The sequence below is a fragment of the Lissotriton vulgaris genome, chromosome 7 (assembly GCF_964263255.1).
Source record: "Lissotriton vulgaris chromosome 7, aLisVul1.2, whole genome shotgun sequence".
Lineage (NCBI taxonomy): Eukaryota > Metazoa > Chordata > Amphibia > Caudata > Salamandridae > Lissotriton > Lissotriton vulgaris.
The window spans coordinates 1,389,166,869-1,389,185,540 of record NC_141695.1 but is presented as its reverse complement, the minus strand read 5'-3'; the positions used below and the strand labels follow the sequence as shown (position 1 = coordinate 1,389,185,540).

The window sequence follows — 18,672 nt, the reverse complement described above, 5'->3', positions numbered from 1 at the left end:
ATTATACCAGGTTTGCAAAGGCTCCTGGGTCGGGCTACAGACAAGGAGCATTGTGACGTCACGCTGCCTGTGGAACAGTGATATTAAAGGTGAAACAGCTGCACAGTAGGTTAGGTGAAGGGCTCTGAGAGTGGAAAGGCAGCATGCTTGGGTCCCTGGACAAGGTGAGCTTATGATAATGTGTCTGAATGTTCACCTGTGTTGTAATATTAAACCCCTTATTGTTGTAAACGCCTACTTACTAAGGAGTTCTCAAGCTCAGCCCCACACAGACCTGGAACTGATTATGTTAATGCAAACTATTTAAGAAACTGAGCCTGATCTAAAAGATTTCCTTGGATCTAGGACCATTTCGCCTAGCTTTTAGGTGCTTCCTTCTCCTAAAGTCCTTTGTAAAACTTGGGAAAACCTCACAGAACAGACTTCCAGGAGGTCAGATGGGTTCCCTTGTGCCTTCACACACACATACACACACTTTCTAGCCCACTTAAGGACAAAAGGATGCGTAAGTCTACATAGGGCCAGTGGCGCAATGGATAACGCGTCTGACTACGGATCAGAAGATTGTAGGTTCGACTCCTATCTGGCTCGGAAGGGTTGTAGGTCCCTGTTTGATTATATTCCTGTGGAATTTTTATTTACCTCAGACTTGTTGTAGGTTCAATATTCTCCAGCAGGACTCATCCAGCAGTTGTTCCACGGTAGAGCGCAAGTAATAGGACCACAGCTAGTTAAACGTTTCCCATTTGCTGCTGGACTCTATGTGATGGCCGTCACGTGGTGTGCTGCTTTTGTATTTCAACATGGGTCCCTGATACTCTTAATTGCGAAAAAGCTTGTTGACAAAAGTGTGTGTGCGCGAGGGTCTGTGGACGTAGGCAGGTGTGTGCACTTGAATGCTTACCCATTTACATGTGTGAGAGGAACAAACCAACTCCCTGTGGGCTGCAGGCTTACAACTGGTAGCCCCAGTAGCCAGGCAGAACCACAGGTAAGGAGAGAGAGAAAGTTGGTCCATTATTAGAGAAGGACCATAAGCATCTTGCACTGCTACCTTCTTCCCCTCTCAGCCACGATCGGCCAAGACCTCTCTATTAGGGTAGAGGGTGAACATTTCTTGGACCTCAGAAACTGAGGGATGTAGACCCAATATGTCCTCCAAGCGCCTAGAGACCTGGTGCCCAATCTGGCATGGTGTTTTTCAGCTTACCCGACCAATCCGGTTGCAAGGTGGACTTTAACAATACTGCTAAAAAGGCACTCCCAGACATCCCTGAGGCCTTCATTTGCATAGGCCCTGCCCTTCTCTTTGTCCTGATTCCCACAAATCAACACAACACTGCAGCAGTATAGATTTGGGGGTGGTGAAGAATAATGACAGTGAGGCTAAAAAAGAGAAAGAAAAGTCCCAGAAGTCCTGCAGGCTTCCTTGCTAAATGCAGCTGAACATAGAGCGCACCTTCTTTACTGCAAAGCAAATACATTAAAAATGTTGAGGAGAGACTAATTGAAAAATACATATTACGGGGACAGCACTGGGACCTGCTTTATTTTTTCAATTAGTCTTGAAAACAAAAAAGATTTCTCTCCTGAAAGCTGTTAAAAATATGGAACGCTTCACGAATTTGCGTGTCATCCTTGCGCAGGGGCCATGCTAATCTTCTCTGTATCGTTCCAATTTTAGTATATGTGCTGCCGAAGCGAGCACACTTTATTGATGAACTGACAATGTTTATAAACTCTCTAAATCTACAGTCTCTAGACATAGGGTGGCCTGGCAGAGATGCTCAGATGCCCAGTACGCATTCAAATCTGAGCCAATGGTCAAAAATGTATGAAGAGTAGCAATCCATTATTCTTCACTGCATTTGTGGTCCAAGACTAAACACACCGTAAGTATGTAGATTATACCAGGTTTGCAAAGGCTCCTGGGTCGGGCTACAGACAAGGAGCATTGTGACGTCACGCTGCCTGTGGAACAGTGATATTAAAGGTGAAACAGCTGCACAGTAGGTTAGGTGAAGGGCTCTGAGAGTGGAAAGGCAGCATGCTTGGGTCCCTGGACAAGGTGAGCTTATGATAATGTGTCTGAATGTTCACCTGTGTTGTAATATTAAACCCCTTATTGTTGTAAACGCCTACTTACTAAGGAGTTCTCAAGCTCAGCCCCACACAGACCTGGAACTGATTATGTTAATGCAAACTATTTAAGAAACTGAGCCTGATCTAAAAGATTTCCTTGGATCTAGGACCATTTCGCCTAGCTTTTAGGTGCTTCCTTCTCCTAAAGTCCTTTGTAAAACTTGGGAAAACCTCACAGAACAGACTTCCAGGAGGTCAGATGGGTTTCCTTGTGCCTTCACACACACATACACACACTTTCTAGCCCACTTAAGGACAAAAGGATGCGTAAGTCTACATAGGGCCAGTGGCGCAATGGATAACGCGTCTGACTACGGATCAGAAGATTGTAGGTTCGACTCCTATCTGGCTCGGAAGGGTTGTAGGTCCCTGTTTGATTATATTCCTGTGGAATTTTTATTTACCTCAGACTTGTTGTAGGTTCAATATTCTCCAGCAGGATTCATCCAGCAGTTGTTCCACGGTAGAGCGCAAGTAATAGGACCACAGCTAGTTAAACGTTTCCCATTTGCTGCTGGACTCTATGTGATGGCCGTCACGTGGTGTGCTGCTTTTGTATTTCAACATGGGTCCCTGATACTCTTAATTGCGAAAAAGCTTGTTGACAAAAGTGTGTGTGCGCGAGGGTCTGTGGACGTAGGCAGGTGTGTGCACTTGAATGCTTACCCATTTACATGTGTGAGAGGAACAAACCAACTCCCTGTGGGCTGCAGGCTTACAACTGGTAGCCCCAGTAGCCAGGCAGAACCACAGGTAAGGAGAGAGAGAAAGTTGGTCCATTATTAGAGAAGGACCATAAGCATCTTGCACTGCTACCTTCTTCCCCTCTCAGCCACGATCGGCCAAGACCTCTCTATTAGGGTAGAGGGTGAACATTTCTTGGACCTCAGAAACTGAGGGATGTAGACCCAATATGTCCTCCAAGCGCCTAGAGACCTGGTGCCCAATCTGGCATGGTGTTTTTCAGCTTACCCGACCAATCCGGTTGCAAGGTGGACTTTAACAATACTGCTAAAAAGGCACTCCCAGACATCCCTGAGGCCTTCATTTGCATAGGCCCTGCCCTTCTCTTTGTCCTGATTCCCACAAATCAACACAACACTGCAGCAGTATAGATTTGGGGGTGGTGAAGAATAATGACAGTGAGGCTAAAAAAGAGAAAGAAAAGTCCCAGAAGTCCTGCAGGCTTCCTTGCTAAATGCAGCTGAACATAGAGCGCACCTTCTTTACTGCAAAGCAAATACATTAAAAATGTTGAGGAGAGACTAATTGAAAAATACATATTACGGGGACAGCACTGGGACCTGCTTTATTTTTTCAATTAGTCTTGAAAACAAAAAAGATTTCTCTCCTGAAAGCTGTTAAAAATATGGAACGCTTCACGAATTTGCGTGTCATCCTTGCGCAGGGGCCATGCTAATCTTCTCTGTATCGTTCCAATTTTAGTATATGTGCTGCCGAAGCGAGCACACTTTATTGATGAACTGACAATGTTTATAAACTCTCGAAAACTACAGTCTCTAGACATAGGGTGGCCTGGCAGAGATGCTCAGATGCCCAGTACGCATTCAAATCTGAGCCAATGGTCAAAAATGTATGAAGAGTAGCAATCCATTATTCTTCACTGCATTTGTGGTCCAAGACTAAACACACCGTAAGTATGTAGATTATACCAGGTTTGCAAAGGCTCCTGGGTCGGGCTACAGACAAGGAGCATTGTGACGTCACGCTGCCTGTGGAACAGTGATATTAAAGGTGAAACAGCTGCACAGTAGGTTAGGTGAAGGGCTCTGAGAGTGGAAAGGCAGCATGCTTGGGTCCCTGGACAAGGTGAGCTTATGATAATGTGTCTGAATGTTCACCTGTGTTGTAATATTAAACCCCTTATTGTTGTAAACGCCTACTTACTAAGGAGTTCTCAAGCTCAGCCCCACACAGACCTGGAACTGATTATGTTAATGCAAACTATTTAAGAAACTGAGCCTGATCTAAAAGATTTCCTTGGATCTAGGACCATTTCGCCTAGCTTTTAGGTGCTTCCTTCTCCTAAAGTCCTTTGTAAAACTTGGGAAAACCTCACAGAACAGACTTCCAGGAGGTCAGATGGGTTCCCTTGTGCCTTCACACACACATACACACACTTTCTAGCCCACTTAAGGACAAAAGGATGCGTAAGTCTACATAGGGCCAGTGGCGCAATGGATAACGCGTCTGACTACGGATCAGAAGATTGTAGGTTCGACTCCTATCTGGCTCGGAAGGGTTGTAGGTCCCTGTTTGATTATATTCCTGTGGAATTTTTATTTACCTCAGACTTGTTGTAGGTTCAATATTCTCCAGCAGGACTCATCCAGCAGTTGTTCCACTGTAGAGCGCAAGTAATAGGACCACAGCTAGTTAAACGTTTCCCATTTGCTGCTGGACTCTATGTGATGGCCGTCACGTGGTGTGCTGCTTTTGTATTTCAACATGGGTCCCTGATACTCTTAATTGCGAAAAAGCTTGTTGACAAAAGTGTGTGTGCGCGAGGGTCTGTGGACGTAGGCAGGTGTGTGCACTTGAATGCTTACCCATTTACATGTGTGAGAGGAACAAACCAACTCCCTGTGGGCTGCAGGCTTACAACTGGTAGCCCCAGTAGCCAGGCAGAACCACAGGTAAGGAGAGAGAGAAAGTTGGTCCATTATTAGAGAAGGACCATAAGCATCTTGCACTGCTACCTTCTTCCCCTCTCAGCCACGATCGGCCAAGACCTCTCTATTAGGGTAGAGGGTGAACATTTCTTGGACCTCAGAAACTGAGGGATGTAGACCCAATATGTCCTCCAAGCGCCTAGAGACCTGGTGCCCAATCTGGCATGGTGTTTTTCAGCTTACCCGACCAATCCGGTTGCAAGGTGGACTTTAACAATACTGCTAAAAAGGCACTCCCAGACATCCCTGAGGCCTTCATTTGCATAGGCCCTGCCCTTCTCTTTGTCCTGATTCCCACAAATCAACACAACACTGCAGCAGTATAGATTTGGGGGTGGTGAAGAATAATGACAGTGAGGCTAAAAAAGAGAAAGAAAAGTCCCAGAAGTCCTGCAGGCTTCCTTGCTAAATGCAGCTGAACATAGAGCGCACCTTCTTTACTGCAAAGCAAATACATTAAAAATGTTGAGGAGAGACTAATTGAAAAATACATATTACGGGGACAGCACTGGGACCTGCTTTATTTTTTCAATTAGTCTTGAAAACAAAAAAGATTTCTCTCCTGAAAGCTGTTAAAAATATGGAACGCTTCACGAATTTGCGTGTCATCCTTGCGCAGGGGCCATGCTAATCTTCTCTGTATCGTTCCAATTTTAGTATATGTGCTGCCGAAGCGAGCACACTTTATTGATGAACTGACAATGTTTATAAACTCTCTAAATCTACAGTCTCTAGACATAGGGTGGCCTGGCAGAGATGCTCAGATGGCCAGTACGCATTCAAATCTGAGCCAATGGTCAAAAATGGATGAAGAGTAGCAATCCATTATTCTTCACTGCATTTGTGGTCCAAGACTAAACACACCGTAAGTATGTAGATTATACCAGGTTTGCAAAGGCTCCTGGGTCGGGCTACAGACAAGGAGCATTGTGACGTCACGCTGCCTGTGGAACAGTGATATTAAAGGTGAAACAGCTGCACAGTAGGTTAGGTGAAGGGCTCTGAGAGTGGAAAGGCAGCATGCTTGGGTCCCTGGACAAGGTGAGCTTATGATAATGTGTCTGAATGTTCACCTGTGTTGTAATATTAAACCCCTTATTGTTGTAAACGCCTACTTACTAAGGAGTTCTCAAGCTCAGCCCCACACAGACCTGGAACTGATTATGTTAATGCAAACTATTTAAGAAACTGAGCCTGATCTAAAAGATTTCCTTGGATCTAGGACCATTTCGCCTAGCTTTTAGGTGCTTCCTTCTCCTAAAGTCCTTTGTAAAACTTGGGAAAACCTCACAGAACAGACTTCCAGGAGGTCAGATGGGTTTCCTTGTGCCTTCACACACACATACACACACTTTCTAGCCCACTTAAGGACAAAAGGATGCGTAAGTCTACATAGGGCCAGTGGCGCAATGGATAACGCGTCTGACTACGGATCAGAAGATTGTAGGTTCAACTCCTATCTGGCTCGGAAGGGTTGTAGGTCCCTGTTTGATTATATTCCTGTGGAATTTTTATTTACCTCAGACTTGTTGTAGGTTCAATATTCTCCAGCAGGATTCATCCAGCAGTTGTTCCACGGTAGAGCGCAAGTAATAGGACCACAGCTAGTTAAACGTTTCCCATTTGCTGCTGGACTCTATGTGATGGCCGTCACGTGGTGTGCTGCTTTTGTATTTCAACATGGGTCCCTGATACTCTTAATTGCGAAAAAGCTTGTTGACAAAAGTGTGTGTGCGCGAGGGTCTGTGGACGTAGGCAGGTGTGTGCACTTGAATGCTTACCCATTTACATGTGTGAGAGGAACAAACCAACTCCCTGTGGGCTGCAGGCTTACAACTGGTAGCCCCAGTAGCCAGGCAGAACCACAGGTAAGGAGAGAGAGAAAGTTGGTCCATTATTAGAGAAGGACCATAAGCATCTTGCACTGCTACCTTCTTCCCCTCTCAGCCACGATCGGCCAAGACCTCTCTATTAGGGTAGAGGGTGAACATTTCTTGGACCTCAGAAACTGAGGGATGTAGACCCAATATGTCCTCCAAGCGCCTAGAGACCTGGTGCCCAATCTGGCATGGTGTTTTTCAGCTTACCCGACCAATCCGGTTGCAAGGTGGACTTTAACAATACTGCTAAAAAGGCACTCCCAGACATCCCTGAGGCCTTCATTTGCATAGGCCCTGCCCTTCTCTTTGTCCTGATTCCCACAAATCAACACAACACTGCAGCAGTATAGATTTGGGGGTGGTGAAGAATAATGACAGTGAGGCTAAAAAAGAGAAAGAAAAGTCCCAGAAGTCCTGCAGGCTTCCTTGCTAAATGCAGCTGAACATAGAGCGCACCTTCTTTACTGCAAAGCAAATACATTAAAAATGTTGAGGAGAGACTAATTGAAAAATACATATTACGGGGACAGCACTGGGACCTGCTTTATTTTTTCAATTAGTCTTGAAAACAAAAAAGATTTCTCTCCTGAAAGCTGTTAAAAATATGGAACGCTTCACGAATTTGCGTGTCATCCTTGCGCAGGGGCCATGCTAATCTTCTCTGTATCGTTCCAATTTTAGTATATGTGCTGCCGAAGCGAGCACACTTTATTGATGAACTGACAATGTTTATAAACTCTCTAAATCTACAGTCTCTAGACATAGGGTGGCCTGGCAGAGATGCTCAGATGCCCAGTACGCATTCAAATCTGAGCCAATGGTCAAAAATGTATGAAGAGTAGCAATCCATTATTCTTCACTGCATTTGTGGTCCAAGACTAAACACACCGTAAGTATGTAGATTATACCAGGTTTGCAAAGGCTCCTGGGTCGGGCTACAGACAAGGAGCATTGTGACGTCACGCTGCCTGTGGAACAGTGATATTAAAGGTGAAACAGCTGCACAGTAGGTTAGGTGAAGGGCTCTGAGAGTGGAAAGGCAGCATGCTTGGGTCCCTGGACAAGGTGAGCTTATGATAATGTGTCTGAATGTTCACCTGTGTTGTAATATTAAACCCCTTATTGTTGTAAACGCCTACTTACTAAGGAGTTCTCAAGCTCAGCCCCACACAGACCTGGAACTGATTATGTTAATGCAAACTATTTAAGAAACTGAGCCTGATCTAAAAGATTTCCTTGGATCTAGGACCATTTCGCCTAGCTTTTAGGTGCTTCCTTCTCCTAAAGTCCTTTGTAAAACTTGGGAAAACCTCACAGAACAGACTTCCAGGAGGTCAGATGGGTTCCCTTGTGCCTTCACACACACATACACACACTTTCTAGCCCACTTAAGGACAAAAGGATGCGTAAGTCTACATAGGGCCAGTGGCGCAATGGATAACGCGTCTGACTACGGATCAGAAGATTGTAGGTTCGACTCCTATCTGGCTCGGAAGGGTTGTAGGTCCCTGTTTGATTATATTCCTGTGGAATTTTTATTTACCTCAGACTTGTTGTAGGTTCAATATTCTCCAGCAGGACTCATCCAGCAGTTGTTCCACTGTAGAGCGCAAGTAATAGGACCACAGCTAGTTAAACGTTTCCCATTTGCTGCTGGACTCTATGTGATGGCCGTCACGTGGTGTGCTGCTTTTGTATTTCAACATGGGTCCCTGATACTCTTAATTGCGAAAAAGCTTGTTGACAAAAGTGTGTGTGCGCGAGGGTCTGTGGACGTAGGCAGGTGTGTGCACTTGAATGCTTACCCATTTACATGTGTGAGAGGAACAAACCAACTCCCTGTGGGCTGCAGGCTTACAACTGGTAGCCCCAGTAGCCAGGCAGAACCACAGGTAAGGAGAGAGAGAAAGTTGGTCCATTATTAGAGAAGGACCATAAGCATCTTGCACTGCTACCTTCTTCCCCTCTCAGCCACGATCGGCCAAGACCTCTCTATTAGGGTAGAGGGTGAACATTTCTTGGACCTCAGAAACTGAGGGATGTAGACCCAATATGTCCTCCAAGCGCCTAGAGACCTGGTGCCCAATCTGGCATGGTGTTTTTCAGCTTACCCGACCAATCCGGTTGCAAGGTGGACTTTAACAATACTGCTAAAAAGGCACTCCCAGACATCCCTGAGGCCTTCATTTGCATAGGCCCTGCCCTTCTCTTTGTCCTGATTCCCACAAATCAACACAACACTGCAGCAGTATAGATTTGGGGGTGGTGAAGAATAATGACAGTGAGGCTAAAAAAGAGAAAGAAAAGTCCCAGAAGTCCTGCAGGCTTCCTTGCTAAATGCAGCTGAACATAGAGCGCACCTTCTTTACTGCAAAGCAAATACATTAAAAATGTTGAGGAGAGACTAATTGAAAAATACATATTACGGGGACAGCACTGGGACCTGCTTTATTTTTTCAATTAGTCTTGAAAACAAAAAAGATTTCTCTCCTGAAAGCTGTTAAAAATATGGAACGCTTCACGAATTTGCGTGTCATCCTTGCGCAGGGGCCATGCTAATCTTCTCTGTATCGTTCCAATTTTAGTATATGTGCTGCCGAAGCGAGCACACTTTATTGATGAACTGACAATGTTTATAAACTCTCTAAATCTACAGTCTCTAGACATAGGGTGGCCTGGCAGAGATGCTCAGATGGCCAGTACGCATTCAAATCTGAGCCAATGGTCAAAAATGGATGAAGAGTAGCAATCCATTATTCTTCACTGCATTTGTGGTCCAAGACTAAACACACCGTAAGTATGTAGATTATACCAGGTTTGCAAAGGCTCCTGGGTCGGGCTACAGACAAGGAGCATTGTGACGTCACGCTGCCTGTGGAACAGTGATATTAAAGGTGAAACAGCTGCACAGTAGGTTAGGTGAAGGGCTCTGAGAGTGGAAAGGCAGCATGCTTGGGTCCCTGGACAAGGTGAGCTTATGATAATGTGTCTGAATGTTCACCTGTGTTGTAATATTAAACCCCTTATTGTTGTAAACGCCTACTTACTAAGGAGTTCTCAAGCTCAGCCCCACACAGACCTGGAACTGATTATGTTAATGCAAACTATTTAAGAAACTGAGCCTGATCTAAAAGATTTCCTTGGATCTAGGACCATTTCGCCTAGCTTTTAGGTGCTTCCTTCTCCTAAAGTCCTTTGTAAAACTTGGGAAAACCTCACAGAACAGACTTCCAGGAGGTCAGATGGGTTTCCTTGTGCCTTCACACACACATACACACACTTTCTAGCCCACTTAAGGACAAAAGGATGCGTAAGTCTACATAGGGCCAGTGGCGCAATGGATAACGCGTCTGACTACGGATCAGAAGATTGTAGGTTCGACTCCTATCTGGCTCGGAAGGGTTGTAGGTCCCTGTTTGATTATATTCCTGTGGAATTTTTATTTACCTCAGACTTGTTGTAGGTTCAATATTCTCCAGCAGGATTCATCCAGCAGTTGTTCCACGGTAGAGCGCAAGTAATAGGACCACAGCTAGTTAAACGTTTCCCATTTGCTGCTGGACTCTATGTGATGGCCGTCACGTGGTGTGCTGCTTTTGTATTTCAACATGGGTCCCTGATACTCTTAATTGCGAAAAAGCTTGTTGACGAAAGTGTGTGTGCGCGAGGGTCTGTGGACGTAGGCAGGTGTGTGCACTTGAATGCTTACCCATTTACATGTGTGAGAGGAACAAACCAACTCCCTGTGGGCTGCAGGCTTACAACTGGTAGCCCCAGTAGCCAGGCAGAACCACAGGTAAGGAGAGAGAGAAAGTTGGTCCATTATTAGAGAAGGACCATAAGCATCTTGCACTGCTACCTTCTTCCCCTCTCAGCCACGATCGGCCAAGACCTCTCTATTAGGGTAGAGGGTGAACATTTCTTGGACCTCAGAAACTGAGGGATGTAGACCCAATATGTCCTCCAAGCGCCTAGAGACCTGGTGCCCAATCTGGCATGGTGTTTTTCAGCTTACCCGACCAATCCGGTTGCAAGGTGGACTTTAACAATACTGCTAAAAAGGCACTCCCAGACATCCCTGAGGCCTTCATTTGCATAGGCCCTGCCCTTCTCTTTGTCCTGATTCCCACAAATCAACACAACACTGCAGCAGTATAGATTTGGGGGTGGTGAAGAATAATGACAGTGAGGCTAAAAAAGAGAAAGAAAAGTCCCAGAAGTCCTGCAGGCTTCCTTGCTAAATGCAGCTGAACATAGAGCGCACCTTCTTTACTGCAAAGCAAATACATTAAAAATGTTGAGGAGAGACTAATTGAAAAATACATATTACGGGGACAGCACTGGGACCTGCTTTATTTTTTCAATTAGTCTTGAAAACAAAAAAGATTTCTCTCCTGAAAGCTGTTAAAAATATGGAACGCTTCACGAATTTGCGTGTCATCCTTGCGCAGGGGCCATGCTAATCTTCTCTGTATCGTTCCAATTTTAGTATATGTGCTGCCGAAGCGAGCACACTTTATTGATGAACTGACAATGTTTATAAACTCTCTAAATCTACAGTCTCTAGACATAGGGTGGCCTGGCAGAGATGCTCAGATGGCCAGTACGCATTCAAATCTGAGCCAATGGTCAAAAATGTATGAAGAGTAGCAATCCATTATTCTTCACTGCATTTGTGGTCCAAGACTAAACACACCGTAAGTATGTAGATTATACCAGGTTTGCAAAGGCTCCTGGGTCGGGCTACAGACAAGGAGCATTGTGACGTCACACTGCCTGTGGAACAGTGATATTAAAGGTGAAACAGCTGCACAGTAGGTTAGGTGAAGGGCTCTGAGAGTGGAAAGGCAGCATGCTTGGGTCCCTGGACAAGGTGAGCTTATGATAATGTGTCTGAATGTTCACCTGTGTTGTAATATTAAACCCCTTATTGTTGTAAACGCCTACTTACTAAGGAGTTCTCAAGCTCAGCCCCACACAGACCTGGAACTGATTATGTTAATGCAAACTATTTAAGAAACTGAGCCTGATCTAAAAGATTTCCTTGGATCTAGGACCATTTCGCCTAGCTTTTAGGTGCTTCCTTCTCCTAAAGTCCTTTGTAAAACTTGGGAAAACCTCACAGAACAGACTTCCAGGAGGTCAGATGGGTTTCCTTGTGGCTTCACACACACATACACACACTTTCTAGCCCACTTAAGGACAAAAGGATGCGTAAGTCTACATAGGGCCAGTGGCGCAATGGATAACGCGTCTGACTACGGATCAGAAGATTGTAGGTTCGACTCCTATCTGGCTCGGAAGGGTTGTAGGTCCCTGTTTGATTATATTCCTGTGGAATTTTTATTTACCTCAGACTTGTTGTAGGTTCAATATTCTCCAGCAGGATTCATCCAGCAGTTGTTCCACGGTAGAGCGCAAGTAATAGGACCACAGCTAGTTAAACGTTTCCCATTTGCTGCTGGACTCTATGTGATGGCCGTCACGTGGTGTGCTGCTTTTGTATTTCAACATGGGTCCCTGATACTCTTAATTGCGAAAAAGCTTGTTGACAAAAGTGTGTGTGCGCGAGGGTCTGTGGACGTAGGCAGGTGTGTGCACTTGAATGCTTACCCATTTACATGTGTGAGAGGAACAAACCAACTCCCTGTGGGCTGCAGGCTTACAACTGGTAGCCCCAGTAGCCAGGCAGAACCACAGGTAAGGAGAGAGAGAAAGTTGGTCCATTATTAGAGAAGGACCATAAGCATCTTGCACTGCTACCTTCTTCCCCTCTCAGCCACGATCGGCCAAGACCTCTCTATTAGGGTAGAGGGTGAACATTTCTTGGACCTCAGAAACTGAGGGATGTAGACCCAATATGTCCTCCAAGCGCCTAGAGACCTGGTGCCCAATCTGGCATGGTGTTTTTCAGCTTACCCGACCAATCCGGTTGCAAGGTGGACTTTAACAATACTGCTAAAAAGGCACTCCCAGACATCCCTGAGGCCTTCATTTGCATAGGCCCTGCCCTTCTCTTTGTCCTGATTCCCACAAATCAACACAACACTGCAGCAGTATAGATTTGGGGGTGGTGAAGAATAATGACAGTGAGGCTAAAAAAGAGAAAGAAAAGTCCCAGAAGTCCTGCAGGCTTCCTTGCTAAATGCAGCTGAACATAGAGCGCACCTTCTTTACTGCAAAGCAAATACATTAAAAATGTTGAGGAGAGACTAATTGAAAAATACATATTACGGGGACAGCACTGGGACCTGCTTTATTTTTTCAATTAGTCTTGAAAACAAAAAAGATTTCTCTCCTGAAAGCTGTTAAAAATATGGAACGCTTCACGAATTTGCGTGTCATCCTTGCGCAGGGGCCATGCTAATCTTCTCTGTATCGTTCCAATTTTAGTATATGTGCTGCCGAAGCGAGCACACTTTATTGATGAACTGACAATGTTTATAAACTCTCTAAATCTACAGTCTCTAGACATAGGGTGGCCTGGCAGAGATGCTCAGATGCCCAGTACGCATTCAAATCTGAGCCAATGGTCAAAAATGTATGAAGAGTAGCAATCCATTATTCTTCACTGCATTTGTGGTCCAAGACTAAACACACCGTAAGTATGTAGATTATACCAGGTTTGCAAAGGCTCCTGGGTCGGGCTACAGACAAGGAGCATTGTGACGTCACGCTGCCTGTGGAACAGTGATATTAAAGGTGAAACAGCTGCACAGTAGGTTAGGTGAAGGGCTCTGAGAGTGGAAAGGCAGCATGCTTGGGTCCCTGGACAAGGTGAGCTTATGATAATGTGTCTGAATGTTCACCTGTGTTGTAATATTAAACCCCTTATTGTTGTAAACGCCTACTTACTAAGGAGTTCTCAAGCTCAGCCCCACACAGACCTGGAACTGATTATGTTAATGCAAACTATTTAAGAAACTGAGCCTGATCTAAAAGATTTCCTTGGATCTAGGACCATTTCGCCTAGCTTTTAGGTGCTTCCTTCTCCTAAAGTCCTTTGTAAAACTTGGGAAAACCTCACAGAACAGACTTCCAGGAGGTCAGATGGGTTCCCTTGTGCCTTCACACACACATACACACACTTTCTAGCCCACTTAAGGACAAAAGGATGCGTAAGTCTACATAGGGCCAGTGGCGCAATGGATAACGCGTCTGACTACGGATCAGAAGATTGTAGGTTCGACTCCTATCTGGCTCGGAAGGGTTGTAGGTCCCTGTTTGATTATATTCCTGTGGAATTTTTATTTACCTCAGACTTGTTGTAGGTTCAATATTCTCCAGCAGGACTCATCCAGCAGTTGTTCCACGGTAGAGCGCAAGTAATAGGACCACAGCTAGTTAAACGTTTCCCATTTGCTGCTGGACTCTATGTGATGGCCGTCACGTGGTGTGCTGCTTTTGTATTTCAACATGGGTCCCTGATACTCTTAATTGCGAAAAAGCTTGTTGACAAAAGTGTGTGTGCGCGAGGGTCTGTGGACGTAGGCAGGTGTGTGCACTTGAATGCTTACCCATTTACATGTGTGAGAGGAACAAACCAACTCCCTGTGGGCTGCAGGCTTACAACTGGTAGCCCCAGTAGCCAGGCAGAACCACAGGTAAGGAGAGAGAGAAAGTTGGTCCATTATTAGAGAAGGACCATAAGCATCTTGCACTGCTACCTTCTTCCCCTCTCAGCCACGATCGGCCAAGACCTCTCTATTAGGGTAGAGGGTGAACATTTCTTGGACCTCAGAAACTGAGGGATGTAGACCCAATATGTCCTCCAAGCGCCTAGAGACCTGGTGCCCAATCTGGCATGGTGTTTTTCAGCTTACCCGACCAATCCGGTTGCAAGGTGGACTTTAACAATACTGCTAAAAAGGCACTCCCAGACATCCCTGAGGCCTTCATTTGCATAGGCCCTGCCCTTCTCTTTGTCCTGATTCCCACAAATCAACACAACACTGCAGCAGTATAGATTTGGGGGTGGTGAAGAATAATGACAGTGAGGCTAAAAAAGAGAAAGAAAAGTCCCAGAAGTCCTGCAGGCTTCCTTGCTAAATGCAGCTGAACATAGAGCGCACCTTCTTTACTGCAAAGCAAATACATTAAAAATGTTGAGGAGAGACTAATTGAAAAATACATATTACGGGGACAGCACTGGGACCTGCTTTATTTTTTCAATTAGTCTTGAAAACAAAAAAGATTTCTCTCCTGAAAGCTGTTAAAAATATGGAACGCTTCACGAATTTGCGTGTCATCCTTGCGCAGGGGCCATGCTAATCTTCTCTGTATCGTTCCAATTTTAGTATATGTGCTGCCGAAGCGAGCACACTTTATTGATGAACTGACAATGTTTATAAACTCTCTAAATCTACAGTCTCTAGACATAGGGTGGCCTGGCAGAGATGCTCAGATGCCCAGTACGCATTCAAATCTGAGCCAATGGTCAAAAATGTATGAAGAGTAGCAATCCATTATTCTTCACTGCATTTGTGGTCCAAGACTAAACACACCGTAAGTATGTAGATTATACCAGGTTTGCAAAGGCTCCTGGGTCGGGCTACAGACAAGGAGCATTGTGACGTCACGCTGCCTGTGGAACAGTGATATTAAAGGTGAAACAGCTGCACAGTAGGTTAGGTGAAGGGCTCTGAGAGTGGAAAGGCAGCATGCTTGGGTCCCTGGACAAGGTGAGCTTATGATAATGTGTCTGAATGTTCACCTGTGTTGTAATATTAAACCCCTTATTGTTGTAAACGCCTACTTACTAAGGAGTTCTCAAGCTCAGCCCCACACAGACCTGGAACTGATTATGTTAATGCAAACTATTTAAGAAACTGAGCCTGATCTAAAAGATTTCCTTGGATCTAGGACCATTTCGCCTAGCTTTTAGGTGCTTCCTTCTCCTAAAGTCCTTTGTAAAACTTGGGAAAACCTCACAGAACAGACTTCCAGGAGGTCAGATGGGTTTCCTTGTGCCTTCACACACACATACACACACTTTCTAGCCCACTTAAGGACAAAAGGATGCGTAAGTCTACATAGGGCCAGTGGCGCAATGGATAACGCGTCTGACTACGGATCAGAAGATTGTAGGTTCGACTCCTATCTGGCTCGGAAGGGTTGTAGGTCCCTGTTTGATTATATTCCTGTGGAATTTTTATTTACCTCAGACTTGTTGTAGGTTCAATATTCTCCAGCAGGATTCATCCAGCAGTTGTTCCACGGTAGAGCGCAAGTAATAGGACCACAGCTAGTTAAACGTTTCCCATTTGCTGCTGGACTCTATGTGATGGCCGTCACGTGGTGTGCTGCTTTTGTATTTCAACATGGGTCCCTGATACTCTTAATTGCGAAAAAGCTTGTTGACAAAAGTGTGTGTGCGCGAGGGTCTGTGGACGTAGGCAGGTGTGTGCACTTGAATGCTTACCCATTTACATGTGTGAGAGGAACAAACCAACTCCCTGTGGGCTGCAGGCTTACAACTGGTAGCCCCAGTAGCCAGGCAGAACCACAGGTAAGGAGAGAGAGAAAGTTGGTCCATTATTAGAGAAGGACCATAAGCATCTTGCACTGCTACCTTCTTCCCCTCTCAGCCACGATCGGCCAAGACCTCTCTATTAGGGTAGAGGGTGAACATTTCTTGGACCTCAGAAACTGAGGGATGTAGACCCAATATGTCCTCCAAGCGCCTAGAGACCTGGTGCCCAATCTGGCATGGTGTTTTTCAGCTTACCCGACCAATCCGGTTGCAAGGTGGACTTTAACAATACTGCTAAAAAGGCACTCCCAGACATCCCTGAGGCCTTCATTTGCATAGGCCCTGCCCTTCTCTTTGTCCTGATTCCCACAAATCAACACAACACTGCAGCAGTATAGATTTGGGGGTGGTGAAGAATAATGACAGTGAGGCTAAAAAAGAGAAAGAAAAGTCCCAGAAGTCCTGCAGGCTTCCTTGCTAAATGCAGCTGAACATAGAGGGCACCTTCTTTACTGCAAAGCAAATACATTAAAAATGTTGAGGAGAGACTAATTGAAAAATACATATTACGGGGACAGCACTGGGACCTGCTTTATTTTTTCAATTAGTCTTGAAAACAAAAAAGATTTCTCTCCTGAAAGCTGTTAAAAATATGGAACGCTTCACGAATTTGCGTGTCATCCTTGCGCAGGGGCCATGCTAATCTTCTCTGTATCGTTCCAATTTTAGTATATGTGCTGCCGAAGCGAGCACACTTTATTGATGAACTGACAATGTTTATAAACTCTCGAAAACTACAGTCTCTAGACATAGGGTGGCCTGGCAGAGATGCTCAGATGCCCAGTACGCATTCAAATCTGAGCCAATGGTCAAAAATGTATGAAGAGTAGCAATCCATTATTCTTCACTGCATTTGTGGTCCAAGACTAAACACACCGTAAGTATGTAGATTATACCAGGTTTGCAAAGGCTCCTGGGTCGGGCTACAGACAAGGAGCATTGTGACGTCACGCTGCCTGTGGAACAGTGATATTAAAGGTGAAACAGCTGCACAGTAGGTTAGGTGAAGGGCTCTGAGAGTGGAAAGGCAGCATGCTTGGGTCCCTGGACAAGGTGAGCTTATGATAATGTGTCTGAATGTTCACCTGTGTTGTAATATTAAACCCCTTATTGTTGTAAACGCCTACTTACTAAGGAGTTCTCAAGCTCAGCCCCACACAGACCTGGAACTGATTATGTTAATGCAAACTATTTAAGAAACTGAGCCTGATCTAAAAGATTTCCTTGGATCTAGGACCATTTCGCCTAGCTTTTAGGTGCTTCCTTCTCCTAAAGTCCTTTGTAAAACTTGGGAAAACCTCACAGAACAGACTTCCAGGAGGTCAGATGGGTTCCCTTGTGCCTTCACACACACATACACACACTTTCTAGCCCACTTAAGGACAAAAGGATGCGTAAGTCTACATAGGGCCAGTGGCGCAATGGATAACGCGTCTGACTACGGATCAGAAGATTGTAGGTTCGACTCCTATCTGGCTCGGAAGGGTTGTAGGTCCCTGTTTGATTATATTCCTGTGGAATTTTTATTTACCTCAGACTTGTTGTAGGTTCAATATTCTCCAGCAGGACTCATCCAGCAGTTGTTCCACTGTAGAGCGCAAGTAATAGGACCACAGCTAGTTAAACGTTTCCCATTTGCTGCTGGACTCTATGTGATGGCCGTCACGTGGTGTGCTGCTTTTGTATTTCAACATGGGTCCCTGATACTCTTAATTGCGAAAAAGCTTGTTGACAAAAGTGTGTGTGCGCGAGGGTCTGTGGACGTAGGCAGGTGTGTGCACTTGAATGCTTACCCATTTACATGTGTGAGAGGAACAAACCAACTCCCTGTGGGCTGCAGGCTTACAACTGGTAGCCCCAGTAGCCAGGCAGAACCACAGGTAAGGAGAGAGAGAAAGTTGGTCCATTATTAGAGAAGGACCATAAGCATCTTGCACTGCTACCTTCTTCCCCTCTCAGCCACGATCGGCCAAGACCTCTCTATTAGGGTAGAGGGTGAACATTTCTTGGACCTCAGAAACTGAGGGATGTAGACCCAATATGTCCTCCAAGCGCCTAGAGACCTGGTGCCCAATCTGGCATGGTGTTTTTCAGCTTACCCGACCAATCCGGTTGCAAGGTGGACTTTAACAATACTGCTAAAAAGGCACTCCCAGACATCCCTGAGGCCTTCATTTGCATAGGCCCTGCCCTTCTCTTTGTCCTGATTCCCACAAATCAACACAACACTGCAGCAGTATAGATTTGGGGGTGGTGAAGAATAATGACAGTGAGGCTAAAAAAGAGAAAGAAAAGTCCCAGAAGTCCTGCAGGCTTCCTTGCTAAATGCAGCTGAACATAGAGCGCACCTTCTTTACTGCAAAGCAAATACATTAAAAATGTTGAGGAGAGACTAATTGAAAAATACATATTACGGGGACAGCAC

General features: G+C 45.3%; 18 non-coding genes across 18 annotated transcripts; 9 read left to right on the top strand and 9 right to left on the bottom strand.

The window, feature by feature from the left end:
* Positions 1 to 518: 518 nt before the first annotated feature.
* On the top strand, positions 519 to 591 carry TRNAR-ACG (transfer RNA arginine (anticodon ACG)). The gene has a single exon. It is a non-coding gene; the product is annotated as a tRNA-Arg (tRNA).
* Positions 592 to 1,601: 1,010 nt separating this feature from the next.
* LOC147703829 (U6 spliceosomal RNA) lies at positions 1,602 to 1,708 on the bottom strand. Its single transcript, XR_015297933.1, has one exon. It is a non-coding gene; the product is annotated as a U6 spliceosomal RNA (small nuclear RNA).
* A 714-nt stretch (positions 1,709 to 2,422) lies between these two features.
* Positions 2,423 to 2,495, top strand: TRNAR-ACG (transfer RNA arginine (anticodon ACG)). The gene has a single exon. It is a non-coding gene; the product is annotated as a tRNA-Arg (tRNA).
* A 1,010-nt stretch (positions 2,496 to 3,505) lies between these two features.
* Positions 3,506 to 3,612, bottom strand: LOC147703827 (U6 spliceosomal RNA). The gene has a single exon (XR_015297922.1). It is a non-coding gene; the product is annotated as a U6 spliceosomal RNA (small nuclear RNA).
* Positions 3,613 to 4,326: 714 nt separating this feature from the next.
* TRNAR-ACG (transfer RNA arginine (anticodon ACG)) lies at positions 4,327 to 4,399 on the top strand. Its single transcript has one exon. It is a non-coding gene; the product is annotated as a tRNA-Arg (tRNA).
* A 1,010-nt stretch (positions 4,400 to 5,409) lies between these two features.
* LOC147703825 (U6 spliceosomal RNA) lies at positions 5,410 to 5,516 on the bottom strand. Its single transcript, XR_015297911.1, has one exon. It is a non-coding gene; the product is annotated as a U6 spliceosomal RNA (small nuclear RNA).
* A 1,797-nt stretch (positions 5,517 to 7,313) lies between these two features.
* Positions 7,314 to 7,420, bottom strand: LOC147703824 (U6 spliceosomal RNA). Its single transcript, XR_015297900.1, has one exon. It is a non-coding gene; the product is annotated as a U6 spliceosomal RNA (small nuclear RNA).
* A 714-nt stretch (positions 7,421 to 8,134) lies between these two features.
* On the top strand, positions 8,135 to 8,207 carry TRNAR-ACG (transfer RNA arginine (anticodon ACG)). The gene has a single exon. It is a non-coding gene; the product is annotated as a tRNA-Arg (tRNA).
* A 1,010-nt stretch (positions 8,208 to 9,217) lies between these two features.
* LOC147703822 (U6 spliceosomal RNA) lies at positions 9,218 to 9,324 on the bottom strand. Its single transcript, XR_015297889.1, has one exon. It is a non-coding gene; the product is annotated as a U6 spliceosomal RNA (small nuclear RNA).
* A 714-nt stretch (positions 9,325 to 10,038) lies between these two features.
* Positions 10,039 to 10,111, top strand: TRNAR-ACG (transfer RNA arginine (anticodon ACG)). The gene has a single exon. It is a non-coding gene; the product is annotated as a tRNA-Arg (tRNA).
* Positions 10,112 to 11,121: 1,010 nt separating this feature from the next.
* LOC147703820 (U6 spliceosomal RNA) lies at positions 11,122 to 11,228 on the bottom strand. Its single transcript, XR_015297878.1, has one exon. It is a non-coding gene; the product is annotated as a U6 spliceosomal RNA (small nuclear RNA).
* A 714-nt stretch (positions 11,229 to 11,942) lies between these two features.
* TRNAR-ACG (transfer RNA arginine (anticodon ACG)) lies at positions 11,943 to 12,015 on the top strand. Its single transcript has one exon. It is a non-coding gene; the product is annotated as a tRNA-Arg (tRNA).
* A 1,010-nt stretch (positions 12,016 to 13,025) lies between these two features.
* LOC147703818 (U6 spliceosomal RNA) lies at positions 13,026 to 13,132 on the bottom strand. The gene has a single exon (XR_015297867.1). It is a non-coding gene; the product is annotated as a U6 spliceosomal RNA (small nuclear RNA).
* Positions 13,133 to 13,846: 714 nt separating this feature from the next.
* TRNAR-ACG (transfer RNA arginine (anticodon ACG)) lies at positions 13,847 to 13,919 on the top strand. The gene has a single exon. It is a non-coding gene; the product is annotated as a tRNA-Arg (tRNA).
* Positions 13,920 to 14,929: 1,010 nt separating this feature from the next.
* Positions 14,930 to 15,036, bottom strand: LOC147703816 (U6 spliceosomal RNA). Its single transcript, XR_015297856.1, has one exon. It is a non-coding gene; the product is annotated as a U6 spliceosomal RNA (small nuclear RNA).
* A 714-nt stretch (positions 15,037 to 15,750) lies between these two features.
* Positions 15,751 to 15,823, top strand: TRNAR-ACG (transfer RNA arginine (anticodon ACG)). Its single transcript has one exon. It is a non-coding gene; the product is annotated as a tRNA-Arg (tRNA).
* A 1,010-nt stretch (positions 15,824 to 16,833) lies between these two features.
* Positions 16,834 to 16,940, bottom strand: LOC147703814 (U6 spliceosomal RNA). Its single transcript, XR_015297844.1, has one exon. It is a non-coding gene; the product is annotated as a U6 spliceosomal RNA (small nuclear RNA).
* A 714-nt stretch (positions 16,941 to 17,654) lies between these two features.
* TRNAR-ACG (transfer RNA arginine (anticodon ACG)) lies at positions 17,655 to 17,727 on the top strand. Its single transcript has one exon. It is a non-coding gene; the product is annotated as a tRNA-Arg (tRNA).
* Positions 17,728 to 18,672: the final 945 nt, after the last annotated feature.